The 15,589-nt window shown below is 36.6% G+C and overlaps 1 long non-coding RNA gene and 1 pseudogene across 2 annotated transcripts; one reads left to right on the forward strand and one right to left on the reverse strand.

The window, feature by feature from the left end:
• Positions 1–2,255: 2,255 nt before the first annotated feature.
• Positions 2,256–5,229, reverse strand: LOC110762984 (uncharacterized; annotated as a pseudogene). Its single transcript, XR_015836494.1, has 9 exons — positions 5,191–5,229; positions 4,782–4,914; positions 4,427–4,692; positions 4,046–4,141; positions 3,725–3,853; positions 3,539–3,588; positions 3,339–3,436; positions 2,973–3,257; positions 2,256–2,863 (listed from the first exon to the last, which is right to left on the reverse strand). The product of XR_015836494.1 is annotated as an uncharacterized LOC110762984 (transcript).
• A 4,608-nt stretch (positions 5,230–9,837) lies between these two features.
• LOC110762958 (uncharacterized) lies at positions 9,838–10,515 on the forward strand. Its single transcript, XR_002527651.2, has 3 exons — positions 9,838–9,965; positions 10,062–10,127; positions 10,277–10,515. It is a non-coding gene; the product is annotated as an uncharacterized LOC110762958 (long non-coding RNA).
• The last annotated feature ends 5,074 nt before the right edge of the window (positions 10,516–15,589 follow it).

The raw sequence follows: 15,589 nt of genomic DNA on the forward strand, positions 1-15,589 counted from the left end.
ATGACCTTCCCAGCACCAACCCTGAAGACTCTATGTCCTACTTTGATTTGTCCAAGAATGATTCATATCTCATATCAGCACTAGGAGGGATGATCTCCATTTTTGACATGACAACATTTAAGGTAAACCCAACACAAATAGTATTCTTGAAATTTTCTATTCCCAGCCAAAACTTCCCAAATCTTGTTTGTCAATATGCTTAGGTTCCGTTTGCAAATTTCTCTTCATCTAACTCATTGTACTCATAAAAATCTTTTGTGTAAAAACGCAGACTATGAAGAAAGTCATGCCACCGCCACCTGCGACAACATGTCTTGCTTTTCACTCCCGAGATGACGGTATAGTTGCTATTGGCATGGACAATTCCACCATTGTAATATACAATCTCCACTCAGACAAGGTAGTTTGTTTGTTCTTCTAAAAAAACAAATCATGCTCGATGTTGTGATGAAGCAAACCCGAAAAGTTTGTCATTGCCTTTATTTATATATTTTGCAGTTTACAAGGACGCTTGAGGGTCACTCCAAAAGAGTCACTAGCCTTGCATTCTTGAACACTCTGAATGTACTAGTTTCTTCTGGTGCTGATGCATATTGGAAACTACAATATTACTTTTAGACGTGGCTTCTACTCTAATGTGACTTTTGTTGTTTAACGACGTCGTTTTGGCCCTGCAGATTTTTGTGTGGGAAAAACAGAGAAGCAAATTGTTGCAGATTCCAGATGGGAAGGAGTTGAGATCATTGTCATATACTCACATCCAAATTCACCAGAATGAGCTGCACCTCCTTGCCATAAACAAGACTCACCTTGCAGTATATGAAGTGAAAGAACTAGCATGTGTTTAGGGGGAGGGGAGGCTACCCCATCCCAAGGTCAGGGCATACCAAGGCCTCTTTGAGGAACCATTTGGCTTTTTAATTCTTCACTTTGGGATTAAAAACAAAAGGCACCCAAAAAGGGATTAGGCCACTCAATGATTCACCCTGATTTTAGCCCGCATATTTTACAATTGATTTCAAGAAAGATAAGGTTCTTTTTGAAAATTCTGCAAGCTAAGTATTCTTCAAGTGGTCACACTAGAGGTTTTCCCTTAGGAATGACCGTCCGGTAGTTGCGACATCACAAATGTAAAACAGAGATTAGAGGCCCGCCACCTTTTTGGCTTTGACCTGCAATCGTCTCCTGATTCGCTTTTATATGTGTTGTTGCATAAGGAACTTGTTGTGTCAAACTTTTCACATGGACACTCTACCATCCTCGCCAAAACAAAACTGAGCATGGCATATCATTGTGCTGTGGTGTTTTTGTATGCCTTGCAAATTCTCCTTTGCGTAGAGAAAACGAACCATCAACGTAACCAACAGAGGGGATAAAAGATCAAGAGTCTCCTGAAAATTCCAAGAAACGGATCTCCTTGTAGAAAGGTCCTATTGCTGAAGCTGCAAAATGCGTACATCATGTGATTAAATTGCATATCAGAAGTAAATGAAATCAGCAAAAGACAATGTCCATGGATGCATCTAACAAAACATTAGCTTATTTGTTTTGGTTGTCAAATGGCTGCAGCATTCCTAAGTTATTACATACATTTGGCTCTTTACAGATCAAGTCAGTATTAAAATTCCATTACTGAGTTCGGTTCATCATCATATCACATTAGTCCCACCAGTTTTAACTCAAAGTTTATTCTCAAGTCTCCATTAAGGTTGCACCAAATTTCAGTTTGTATATTTGTTTATCCAAAAGGATCCCAAAATCTGCTTCAAATATTTGTTCTATAGACAAGTTCATATAATTCCAAATGTATATACTTGTATAAAATACCTATGTAATTTGAATATGAACTGCATGCCATACGACTAATTGCATTGAAAAGCCAATCAAAGGATTTAGCAGAAGTAACCAGATTCAAAATTAAATCTTGCTAAACCTCAAACAATATTTCTTTGCTCTATAGGATTAACTTTCGTAACCGGCATTAGTAAAGCAGGGCAATTTCTACTCTTATCGAACTCATGAGATCAGAAGTCCCATAAACTGACTACCAACACCTCAACTACAGAGGGACCTATATTCAATTAAGAAAAACCTATATTGCCAAAAGACAACATTATGAATAAAGATGCTTAATATTTTATTAACACAGCAAAGAATCATAATTTCTTATAAACTCTAACTCTGAGCCTGCCTTCTATACGAATAACTAACACTGCATTCTATAATGCATTAAGTCACCAAACATACATGCCAGCTGAAAAACAGGAGGAAAAGTTAGATTTCTCCACTCTTTCCTTTTGAATATTTTGTTTAACAAACCAAATTAAACAAATGGGAAGCAAACAAATTTTATGATGGATGGATTAATTTCCTAGCTTTTTCCCTCTTACTCTTAACTTTCCAAGCTCTACAAGCAGAGTTAAAATGGCCTCACACATATCATCATCGCTAGGATTCTTTTTCCTTGTGGAATAAACCATCCAGGCATGGTCAAGCTTCCTATCCGATGCGACCACAACCGAACCTGGAACTTGAGCATCACGGCACGTCACCAATCCGTCACTCTTCTCCCCGTACCTGAGTTGTAGATGAAGTGCAGTCACAACCATTGCAGCAGATAAAGGAATCACTACAGGCAGCTGGCGTCCTGCTTGAACGATTTTATCTGACTCTTCTTGAGTTCCAAAATTTGGTAGGGGCAGGCAGGGAAGTTCGGCATGTGCTATATGTGTCATTGTGGCAAACATATCAGGGGCTATGCTTGCCTCAGAGTGGAAGGAAACCAGAGGATATGGCAGCTTGTGCTTCATGATGAACTCCTTTCGCTTCTCATAAGTAAGACCTCCAGTGCCCGAATGTCACCCTACAATGCAAATATGAATTGAGATGTTTCCAAACACAACTTATAATTCTCCACTTGTTTAGTACATACACAAAGGACTTTCAACAAGCTCAGGCATTGGTGCTATTACCTTAATTAGCTTGCATATCAAAAGTTCCATGATCCTGCGGGTTTCTTTGTCTGCAATCTGGCCTTCGTGAAGAATATCAGAAGCCAAGGGAGTGCCACCATAGGGGCTCTGTACCAGTGCTAAGCCAGCAACTTTGTCTTTCAAATCACACCAGTAGATTGACAATGCAGCTGCAGCATCAACGCCGCCCTTGCTGTGCCCCAGCAGCATCACACGCTTGCCAGATCCCCATTAAAGCTCCTCGATGTATTGCGTGAGTTCCGATGCATTGTGCTCAACAGATGCCTTCATCCAAGAAAACATATGAAAAGGGAAGACAAATTTCACAAAACTCAGTCAGCAATGATCACAGAGTCGACTCATTACCTCACTGTGAATTTTTGCAATATGGCAAGCTAGACCCATCTTCGAAAAGAATTTCTTTGTTCCAACAAAGTATAAGGGGCCGTGATTGCTAAAGAGGCCTGGAAAATCAAAGTTCCCATAACTATAGGTGCCACAACGCTAAATGTGGATTGAACAGGGGAGAAGAACAAAGTCCAAAGGGAAAAATAAATTTTCTTTACCCGGAATATGCAGATAGACAAATGAGCTAGGCAATGTGTGCTCCCAATTCCTGAAGTATATAGCATGACATACAAGCAATAGGAATATACAAGAATAGACTAAACAGATATGATAACAAAATTAAACACAGTTCCTTAACAGGTCAAACCATCTAGTGCAGTGGAGCTATTATATTAGCTTGGTACCTTATTCCTGCAAGCAATTCCAAGAATCTTGCTGTACCATCCTCCACACCAGGCATGCCAGGAGTGCGCGGCAACCATCCAATATTGTCAGATGAACCTTGCAATGTTTTCTGTACTCGAGATGCCAGGCTGACAAATGCAAAAATGAAGCTCAACTATGAGCACCTAAAAGAATGAAACAATGACTTGTAATTAAAAGCAATGAATTATTTGCACTGAGTAAAACAGAATCCAATCTGAACTAAAACTAAAAGAAACTATTCATAGACTCTATGGAATACGAGTCCATCAGTTTGCATAATTGAAATATACTTCTTTTACCTACAAATTCGAAGATGAGCGCATCTAACGTACACGACAGAACTTCTCCAACAAGAAATTGCCAATCTCCAAGCAAATTGTAAACCGTGAATGGTGTGTCAACCAACATCAAGATGAAGCAACATCACCAATCTAACGATGGAGATGACTAGATTGAGAGTTGAGAAATGCAAAACAGTTACAGTAAGTCATACTTCTGATAAACACTTGTAATTAGAAAGGGAAGGAGGTGAAAAAGATTAAATATTACAATTAATCATTCAGTTCACTTCAAAGTAGATGGGCTCATGATGTTTTCTCATGAAAACTAGATTAGTTGCCTGACCTCAGTTTTTTAATGCATACTCAAGTCTTCAAAGATTGATATTGAAGAAAGCTAATAGCACAAAACGGTATTTCCCTTTAAAAATGAAGGGGACATCTGTATATATAATTGAAGTTGGTTTCTACAATTTCAGATCTTGTATCTTCCGTAGGCTCTGAGGCTCTTCTTTCACAGGTTTCAGGGTTACAAGGTTTTGAAGATGATAAACAACCTTCAGAAAATGATTTACAAATGCCGTGTCTCAATGATCTTATATGCTGTCCAGCAGAAATGACCAGCAAATCATCTGAGTATCTATCAGCATCTCTGACCGCAAGATCCTCTGCAATAACATCATTTCCAAATCCATCCATAACATTATAAGAAGATGCATGAGTGTGCATACATGTAAGCATCGTAGAAAGAACTCACCAATAAATTGAATTAATCGAGGACTTATATAACTAGCCAGTGTCAGTAGATGGGTGAAAATGTCATCCATTGATGAGTAGAATCCCAGACAATCAAAAAGAAGACTTGTGTTCCACACAGTATCATTATAGGCCTGTACAAGGACCTATATTAGATCTTTAAGCACAAGGTCTGAATCAAACTGACAAAACAAAAGATGCCAAATTGAAACTTCAAACCCCCAAAACCTTATTCCTTATGTGGGATAACATAAAAAATAAATAAAATAAATCGATAAGCTAATTATAATTTCTTAGCTAATCTTGATCAAGAATAAGAAAGTTACAATAGAGAAGAGATACAACAAACATACAGAAAAAGTAGAGATAGTTTGCAATAATGCACAATCGTAAAGTTGAAAAGTACTCACTGCGAGAGGCATTTCAGATATTTCATTTTCAATATAGACACACCATTAATTCTTCGAATCCTGAATTATGCAACAAAACTATTAAGGTGATACAACAAGACAACTTAAAAGGACGAAACTTTGACACAATCAGTATATAGCAATAAGAACCCAGATGAGTAAATCAATCATATGATGAGAAAAACACAACAAATCAACCCCATTCTTTCAACATACTGAACTTAAGTAACTCATCATCAAAACAAAATGTAATAAAGATATCAGATAGCAACTTACAGTCAAAGAAGGACAATCTGCAGAACCCAGTAACAGCCTGTGGCTCAGCAGAAGCAAAGCCAATTTAATTTATAGAGGGAAGAAGAGAAGGAACAAAAATCTGCAGACCCCATTTCCAAGGAAGTTTAAACTTGCTAAACATGAGCTGCCATAATTTTGAATCCCATCAATAAACATAGAAGAAAATGAAGTGAAAGAATAGACTAAAAGAAAGCGGCTGCAAAAATGTGTCTGCAATGACACAATATTGCTGGGGTCAAAAGGTGGTGCATCTGATACAGTTCTTGCTCAACGAAGAAAATGGCACACGTACCTGGAAAAAATGCAACAGACCCACCCTGGCACCTAGACCCTAAACCCTAAAGAACCAACCCCACCCTGGCACCCAGACCCTAAACCATAAAGAACCAAACCCACCCTGGCACCCAGACCCGCCTAGCGCCGCCTAGCACCACCTAGCGCCGCCTAGCGCCGCCTAGACCCGCCTAGCGAAGCCCAAACCCGCCTAGCGCCGCCCAGACCCGCCTAGCGCCGCCTAGACCCGCCTAGCGCAGCCCAGACCCTCCTAGCGCCGCCCTGACCCTCCCAGGCCTCCTAGGCCGATTTTTCAAACCTCTCCCGATGACTATTTGTCTGCACAGGTATATCCTGGCGAAATTTGCAGGATTAGATCTCTCCCGACGAAAGTTCGTAGGCAGAAGTTTCGTCGGGAGAGATCTAATTCAGCAATTTCGCCAGTATATACTTATGCCGATGAACTTTCGTCGGGAGATGTTTTCTCACTTTTTTTTAAAAGAAAATTGTTAACATATAAAATTAGTTTCTTTACTTTTTTTTTTTTGCCAACTTCATTAGTTTAATATATATAATTAAGTAATATCTTAGCCTTTTTTAATTACTTTAATTAATATTTATATTTTAAGTATTACTTCTTTGGTAAATATTTAAATATTTTACTCATTTCATAAATTACTTAATACATAGTAATTAATTATTTTAAATTATTATGTGGACTTTTAAAAAAAAAATTATATAAAATTAGTTTGTGGATGTTATGGCCATTCTGTATTGGATTGCTACAATCGTCTCAACTTGTCATATGTAGGTCGGGTGCCTACTCAACGCCTTACTGCCATGATTGCTCAACAATCCTTGTCTCCTTGTCCTCTTAATTGGGTTGTGGATTGCTCAACAATCCTTGTCTCCTTGTCCTCTTAATTGGGTTGTGGATACTGGGGCCAAGTCTCATATCACCAATGATCTGGGTAACTTGTCTCTTTCCCTAGAATATCATGACCATGATTATGTTGATGGTGTGCTTGGTGGAACAAGTTTGCCTATCACCCATATTGGCTCCTGTAGTCTTCCTATTAACAACTCTATTTTTTCTCTTATTGATATCCTTCACGGCCCTATTGCTTCTTGTAATTTGTTGTCCGTTAATAAATTTTCACGGGATGATAACTGTTTCTTCACGTTTTTATCCCAATCATTTTTTGGTACAGGATTCTTGGACAGGGAAGACTCTTTTCCGAGCCACGAGTAATCCTGGTCTCTACTCTCCAAACACGACTAACAACATATGAACATGTCAATATTAATCAAATTATAATGATAATTAACAACATGTAAACACCCAATATCAAGGATAATAATCAAATCATATTACAAAGCATAATATAGTGTTCACAATATTTAATTAAATCAATTTATGTAAAGCCTCCCCAAGAAAAACCCATACCTCAAATCCAAAGCTATTGTATAACTTCCAGTCGCAAGTCCAAACACTTTGAGCTTCTCCAAAATCTCACCATACTTTAGTTCTCACTCATTTTTTTCTTTGTCTACGATTCTAGGAAACTAAAGCCATTTGAAGAACCTATGATACAAGGAATATTAGGTAGTGCTATTTATAGGAAGTTAAAGTCGGCAAAGATTTAGATGAAAGCTTAATATTGTGCCACACAACTAGTTTATAGGTTCTAGACTACTTGGGTGGCTTGAAAGTAATATGCCACTCCGACTGGCATTATGTGTTGGCTTTATAGAGTGCTTAGTGAGCACTCTATATATAAGAACACTTGCTGTGCTTACACCTCATGCCAACATATCCCACCTTATGCTTTAATTGGTTTTGAGTACTCTATATTTGCAGCACGTCAATCCTTAACAGAAAGCTTATTAAGCAAAAAAATAAAACCTTTCTAAATGCTTTTGTAAAGTATATATATATATATATATATATATATAGTTTGCAAACTATAAATATTTTATGACATATTAGTTCAGAGCCGGCCTTGGGGTTCGGCGAGAGGGGCCTCGGCCATGGGCCTCCAATTAAGGGGCCCCAAATTTTTCATATATTATATGTATACTATTATCTAATTTATTAATAAATAAATAAAAACAGAAACAACACGCGATTAAATTAGGTTTCTTCGTTTCCTCTTCTCATAAGGTTTCTTCTTTTCCCACGCAGAAACAGAAACAACACGTGCTTGAGGAAGGCGATTCCTCTCCTAGTTAGTTTCTCCATGGAAGAACTCTATTTAATCCACCCATCTCTTAATAATCCACAACCATATTTGTCTCCATTTTCCCCATCTCTCTTCAATACATCCATTATTTTCAGTTTCTCTCATCCTTTTTTTCTCATATCATATTGTGATCCTAAGAATCAATCTCACACTAAAAAGCTCACAAATTGTCTTTGAGATTGATGGTGACCAAGAATGGAGGAACATGAGAAATTGAAAAAGGTAATCGAATGTATAATTTTATATATATATTTGTTCCTATCTATCAAACTATTTTTTCAATTTCCAGATTATACACAAACAATGACTTTGCTGTTAAGAGACTTGACTCTGCTTTATAATTGGCCATAGATAGGATTATGCTCTATAATTGTTTATCATAAAATCATTATTCACGCGCTCTAAGCTCTAGGTAAAATCATTTTATTTGTTATTTTTTTTGCACCTAGGGCCACCCAAAAGTCAGGCCGGATACATATTTAAAAATATGGGGTTTCACAGAAGCAAGCTGTCGTGGAAAATTTTTTGTTCGGTTTGCATTAAGTTGGGGAGGGGGGAGATGTGATTGAAATAGAAATAGAGCCCTAATTTTTCTATTCCTGGGATTTTTGTTATGCTTCCTTTTTGTCTAAGAAGTTTTCATTAAGGGTTTGATGATCCGATGTAGTACAGAGACGAAAAGTTTCACTAAGTTTCAATTCTCGTTTTCATTTTTCTTTTCCAATTTTAGTGGGTATGATATTTATGTTGTAATTAATCATCTAATAAACAACAATCAAGACAGGTCCAACCAGATTCGTACAGTGAACACAAACTCTACGGTTTCCGATGGCAATAGACATGAGAGATCGAAGAGTGAGAACTACGGTATAAACTACAATTTTTATATTCGTTTTTGTTTGGTTAATTGAATCTATATATTTCTGTTTCAAGGTTGTTATTTGTGATCTTATATATGAGGTAAAGTTCATACTACAGATATTGGTTCCATAAGATGTTGCCTTTGCATTGAATTGTTATGCTTTTGGCTAGTTGAATGATTTAGGTCAATATAATGTCTGAATTTTAACTTGTGTAGTAATTTATCTTTTAAAAATAAACACTATTTGAATATCTCTAAACTTTTAAACTTGTTGCATTGGACGAATAACTATCAAACTTGTCTACTATCTTACTAAATAAGTTAGACATATATATAATGCACAAGTACCCCCTTAAATTTTTTTAGAGTAGTTTACCACTTCCTTCTCCTTCATCCCCCTCACTGCTCTCCTCTCTCTCTCTCTCTATCTTCTCTTCTTTTTCTCTCTTTGACTTTCTCGATCACGTTGTCTCTCATGATCAGGTGGACCGACATGCCGCGGTTGACCTCTATACAGAAGACATAGCTGCCATATTTAAAAAATTCCAAGCATCAACTAAGGAGGAACTGTCAACTAAACAAGTACGTGAATTCTTGGAAGCTAATGGCCAAGATTTGTCTGGCTCTACTGATACTCTTCTACGAAGATGGTTAGTCGATCTTTGTTTGAGCATATGATCAGAAATATATTATATATGAGAACCTTCAAATTCGTAAACACAATGACGAAGTAAGTAACTAAGTACCAACAAGAGTTGGTCCAAGTGGAAGGGGCTTGGATCCTTTAAACAAGAGGTCCTGGGTTCGATCCCAGGCGCTTGCGAATAGAGCAGACTTTGTTGGGAGAGGCCCCCGCTTTGCGCCCGACAGTACCTCGAGGGTTAGTCCCCGCAATCGCGCGGGGGATACCTTGGTTTTCACAAAAAAAAAAGTAAGTAACTAAGTTTATTTGTGAGTTGCTTAATTTTACAACTTACAATTGTTTGTTGCATTGCAGCCAAGACTACTTGTTCTATGGGCCATTAGGGAAATGCCCTATTTGCCATGAAAATAGTTTGGAGTTCACCGGATATTATTGTGATTTCGACCCTCCTTATGTGGTGAATATCATTCAAATCTCACCCATCTATCCATTCATCCCATATTCTTCACATTTGTGTGTGTCGTGTAACTTTTAATGTGTGTGTTTGGTGCAGGAAGATCAAGGGTTCATCGCTCGTTTTTGGTCAAATTTCTTTCAACTACATATATACAATCCAAGGGTATAACATCAACCTAGCTAACATCTTTTCTTGCATATATAATTCACATGAATTAAGAATTTGGAATTAAATGGGATGGTTGACCATATTAATTGCAAATAAAGATAAATAAAGATATTAATTATTATTTTTATGTTGGTTCATTACAGTTTGCTCGAAGACTGGGAATAACACCAAATATATATCAAGACGAGGTGGAGATTAATAGCAGGAGGATGAACAAGAGAACTTTCTGGATCTATGTATACGTAGTGGTTTTTGTGCTAATCTGTTTTTGTTTCTTTATGGTCAAACTTTGGTCCAATCTGTCCACACAATGAAGATCCCAATACTTTTTGTTGAAAGCTTAAAACAAGTTTTCTGTTGCATTTCTTTCTACCATTCTTTAAATTAAAACTAGATCAGATGAGTGAAATACCATTTGTTGTAAATTGGGGATGCACATGCCTTGTAGGGATCGAGGGAGAAATTAGTAATGGACTGATTTGTTTCTGTTTTGCTTAATTATTAATTCAAATTGGTCAAAGTTTAGAGCGGTTGTGGAAAATGAAGTTGAACCTGAACTTTCAAGAGCATCTTTGGATCTCTTGCGACTTCTAGAAGGAACCCAGTGTTTTTGAACAATAAATAATTTCTTTTGGAGTTGGAGGTCAAAACAGAAACTTAAGGCGTGGTATGTATTTACGTTCTAAAGAATCAATTGATTAGACATGGTATGCATTTACGTTTTAACTTTGTTTCTCTGTGTGCACTTAGAGTTGAGAGAAAATTTATGCCTTGTTTGTGTGTTGCATGTGTATGAGAAGTGATATAATGACGTTGCTTATCTTTTTAGGTGCCCTTTGTTATATTTCTAAAATATATTCGAGTATTTAAACAGTATAGCGGCGCATCTATACTCTTTAAATATATTATGTTTTAATTATTTATTAATATAAAAAATATAAAAAAACAAAGTCTACAAAATAATTTAAAATAATTCATTACTATTTATTATGTAATTTATGAAATCATTAAAATATTCACTAAAGAAATAATAATGAAAACATAATTACAAATTAAAGTAATTAAAAAAGGCTAAGATATTACTTAATTACATATATAATAAATTAAAGAAGTTGGCCAAAAAATAAAAGTAAAGAAACTAATTTTATATTTTAAAAATAAATATAAAAAAACCAAGAAAACCTATCCTGACGAAAATTCATCGGCAAGGGTATAAGCATGCAAATATTTGCCGGATTAGACCTCTCCTGACGAAAGTTACCTCTGCCGACAAAACTTTGTCGGTAGAGATCTAATCCGGCAAAGTTTCATTGGGATAGACATGTGCCGACAAACATTGGTCGAGAGAGGTTTTTTTATCATAATAAGTATAAACTTAGTATCTTTAGATCAATAAACATTGGGCGGCTATACTCGATTTTTTCTAACTTTTTAAAAAAAATAGTATAGCCAAATCCAAAGCCGAGTCTATAGCCAAGCCCATTAGCCCAACTCTCCAATGTTAACCGCACTTACCAAACCATCATATAGTGCTTTGTTTATAAACACCTTTATAGGAGTGTGATTTTCGATGTGGGATTTTCACAAAGGGCACCTCAAAAGATAAGCTTACAAAGAAACCTATTTTATTTTTTTTTATTGTTGGTGCAATGTGGAAATATATTTAAAGTGTATAGCCGGGTGGCTATACTCTACAAAAAGAATATTTTAAAGGTCTCGCTGCACGGCTATACTCCAAAAATAGAATATTAAGTAATATAATTCATGAAGTTAATTAAAATATTTAATACTAATTATTCACTATAGAAATAATAATTAAAATACAATTACTAATTTAACTAATTAAATGAGGCAAAGATATTATTTAATTACTAAAAATAACATTTTTGAAAACATACAGCAGGCTACTTTCCCTGACGGCAAAAGGGTTGTTGTCAGAGAAAATTTGTATCTTTAGGGTTTTGTTTGAAAAATTGAAAATTGAAAAATAAAAAATGGAAAGATTCTCGATTGCAGGAAAAGGCTAACAGAGTTAAAAGTCATAGCAAATTATTACACATGTATATTTATTTGCGTTGAGGATTCCGTCGTGCGTGTCTGGGAAATGTGTTTATGTAAAGATAAAGAAATAATGGGAACAATGGTGGGAGAAAGTCAGTATGAGTTTTATATTGTTATTTACAGTGGGATTTTCTCGAGTTTGTGTAACGAGACTACTTTGCACAGGCATTAATATCTTTAAGTAAGGTTTGATTTGAAACTTGGTTTAGACTGATTTATTTGGATTGTATGCAAATAATATCATTACTGAAATAACTACGTGTGGCTTGATCCCCCAATAAGAGTACGTAGGCAACCTAGGTAAACCTAAGTGCAACTACGGAGTAAACTGTGTGAGTTGTGCTTGAATTGCATCAAAATATATCATTGAATCTGTTAACGGTTATTGAGTCTTAAACTCGAAGTGGTTTGCGAATAAGGTTTAGAATTCTTTTTGTTTTGGTGGGCCCGAAGCCTGTTTGGGGTTTGAATTATATATGTATAATGAAGCCTAAGCCACTTTAGATTTTTCTTTTGACGGTGGTTGGAGTGTAGACCTTGCATGCAGGAAGTTGGTGAATTTGTTATGATGTAAGCAGGTACTTATGGTGTACCAAGTACCTACAAAAATTTCTCCCATATTACAATATAACATGTAAATTTTGTAAGAACAATTAGGAAATATATATTTGCATAACGTTTGCCTTCGTTTGAAGTAATTTTTCACTGTGGTGTTGTGGTTGCTACTTGCTATATAGTGTTACACATTCACATATTATAACATGTGTGGATATGTGTTACTTCGAAGGCAACAAAACATTTCTTTTTTCATTTTGATGAAATTATTAATAATAAAAAAATGGCTAGGAACCCCAATCTGCGACTATCCACCCAATATAATCTAAACTACGGGGATGGGGTTCAAACTCGGGCGCAGAGTAAGGAGCATCCACTTTAGCCAACTTGGCTAAGCCCATGTCTGCAAGCCATCACGCATTATCAATCAAAACTGAATTAATTAAAAGGGAACAACTACAAAGCAAATACAACAACATTTGAACTCAAACATAAGAGAATAAGAGGCTAATTATTAAAAGATCAAAATTCTTTAAATTAATGTCTTTTATTGCCTAGAAGTAGGTCCCTCTTCATCTCCATTCTTCGACCTTTTTTCTTCTCGTTTCCCCGAAGGTTCTTCAATTCCTTTGGTACCTTCGTTAGTACTTGGCCCACTTGGACCATTGATACTCATGGTAGGGGGATTGGTTGCAGTGCGAGAAGATGAGCCATTCTCAAACCCTGAACTATGATGCACGTAGTCAAAGAATGAATCCCCGGGCTTGAATCTTTTTCCACTTGTTGCAGCTTCCAGATTCCTTTTCTTTGCATGGGAGCTCATATGTCCCCCCAAGGCACTGCCGCTTGCAAACGACTTACCACACTCGAAGCACGTATACTCACCCATGGGTTTGGGCCGCCGGGGCCGAGACGACGTCGTTGCAATAGCAATAGAAGCAGCAGCAACAGTCGTAGCAGTGCTTTCCCTCGCAACATGAGTTTGTTGGTGATCGTCTCGGGGTTCTTCTTTAATGATGGAAGAGGAAGTAGAAGGCTCATGATTTGGGACAAACTGCGATTGGGATGAAGTGGGAAATCTAGTGGCTCTTACTAGGGTTGGCAGTGAAATTTGGTTGTCGCTTATGATGGATGCCCTTCCAATGTTGATATTGGAAGAGAACGATGGAGGTGGTCTAAATCTAGTTGCCGTATACATGATGGGGTTAGGACTAATATCTCCATAATGATAGGTTTGTGATGAACTTTGTTGGTTCCTCATGACTCCAGTGCGGCCATGGAATCCAGACAAAGTTGAAGTGCTTGAAATGTTATTTAAGGGGAAATGGGGTGCAAGTGCAACTCTAGGTGGTTGAAATCTCATAAAGTTGAGATTAAGGGTGTGTTCTGGAAATGTTGGACCGGTTTGGGTTGGTTGAACTGGAACATGAGTTTCCCTGATCATCATGTGTGGGTTGCTCAAGATAAGGCCTGGTGGACGCGGTTGATATGATCTTATCATTGGTATCACGGGTCTATCTGGGAAGACCACTCCGCCCCAATATGCAGGAGATGACGAGGACGATGATGGGGAATGAAGTAGATGCATATTTTGGAAGCCTGATCTCACTGCAGGTAAGCCATTCAAACCATAAGTAGTGGTAATAATAGTTGTGGAGTAATTGGATCTGTAGACCATTTGTGTGTGGATGAGACCATTTGTATTGTTGATGCTGCCTATTTGGTTGTGAATGTCGCTTGGGAAAGCCATGGGTACTAATTAGAAGTTGGAGAGAGAGAGAGAGAGAGAGAGAGAGAGTCTAAAACAATGGAATTTGGAGAGTTGTACTGAGTGAGTGAGTAAGAGAGTATTGTGCCTAATTGACTTGCACTGTGTACTGCTATATAGACTTTGTCATGGCCCCATGAAGTTCGAGATGGCTTGCATGAAAGGAAACTTAGTTACTACTTCTTAATGACTTAAGGTAACTTTTACCCTAAAAGCGAAGGGTTTTGCTGGCACATGTCAAATGCATGTATATGATTGAGAAATTCATTTTCTTACAATTTGTGAAATCTAGAAAATGATATCCGGTGATTATATATATATATATATGAAAAACCAAAATTAAAAAGAAAGACTTGATATCCGGTGATCCCAAAAACAAAAATCTGGTGAGAATTTTAATTTTTACTAACCAAATTAATTTAAAAAATTATAATTGTTCTACCATTCAAAACCAACTTTGTGGTTTAGCAGAGATTAAACCAATGTAAAAATAAAAAAAACTTTCAAGTAATGAAAATGGCACAAATTAACCTCCACCTAGCTAATATAAAGCTGGTTGGCAACATGGCACAAAATTAACCTAGGGTAGAAAAATATTAAACTTATATGGAAATAGTACAAATATTTCATAATTTCCATTCAAGTACTGGGAAGCCAAGAATGCACATACATGTATCTGCAGTCCTTTCTTTTTAGAAATGCATTTAATTTTTGTGCACCTCTCTGAGGATATGCTCCACAGCTTTCATATGCCATGCATGGATTTCAGTTTTCTACAATTTACTCTTCTTCCTAATAAACCCAAAACATACGACTTTGGTCATATCACGAAAATATTGATAAATGTATTACTCCTGGCAAAACCCATTAAACTTTTTTACCCAAAAAAGGAATTAATCCCTGGCTCTATATGTAACACATACCTTATATGCCTCAAAATGGCTCTCATAGTATATTAAATACACATTGGTTCTAATTAAGTTTGAGATAAATATTGGGAGTTTATTAGAATAATATTGTTTTTAATTTATAAGTTGTGTTTTGGTATATGGATGCCCTTGGGTGTTTCTGT

This window comes from Prunus avium, chromosome 6, assembly GCF_965620075.1.
Source record: "Prunus avium chromosome 6, drPruAviu1.hap1.1, whole genome shotgun sequence".
Lineage (NCBI taxonomy): Eukaryota > Viridiplantae > Streptophyta > Magnoliopsida > Rosales > Rosaceae > Prunus > Prunus avium.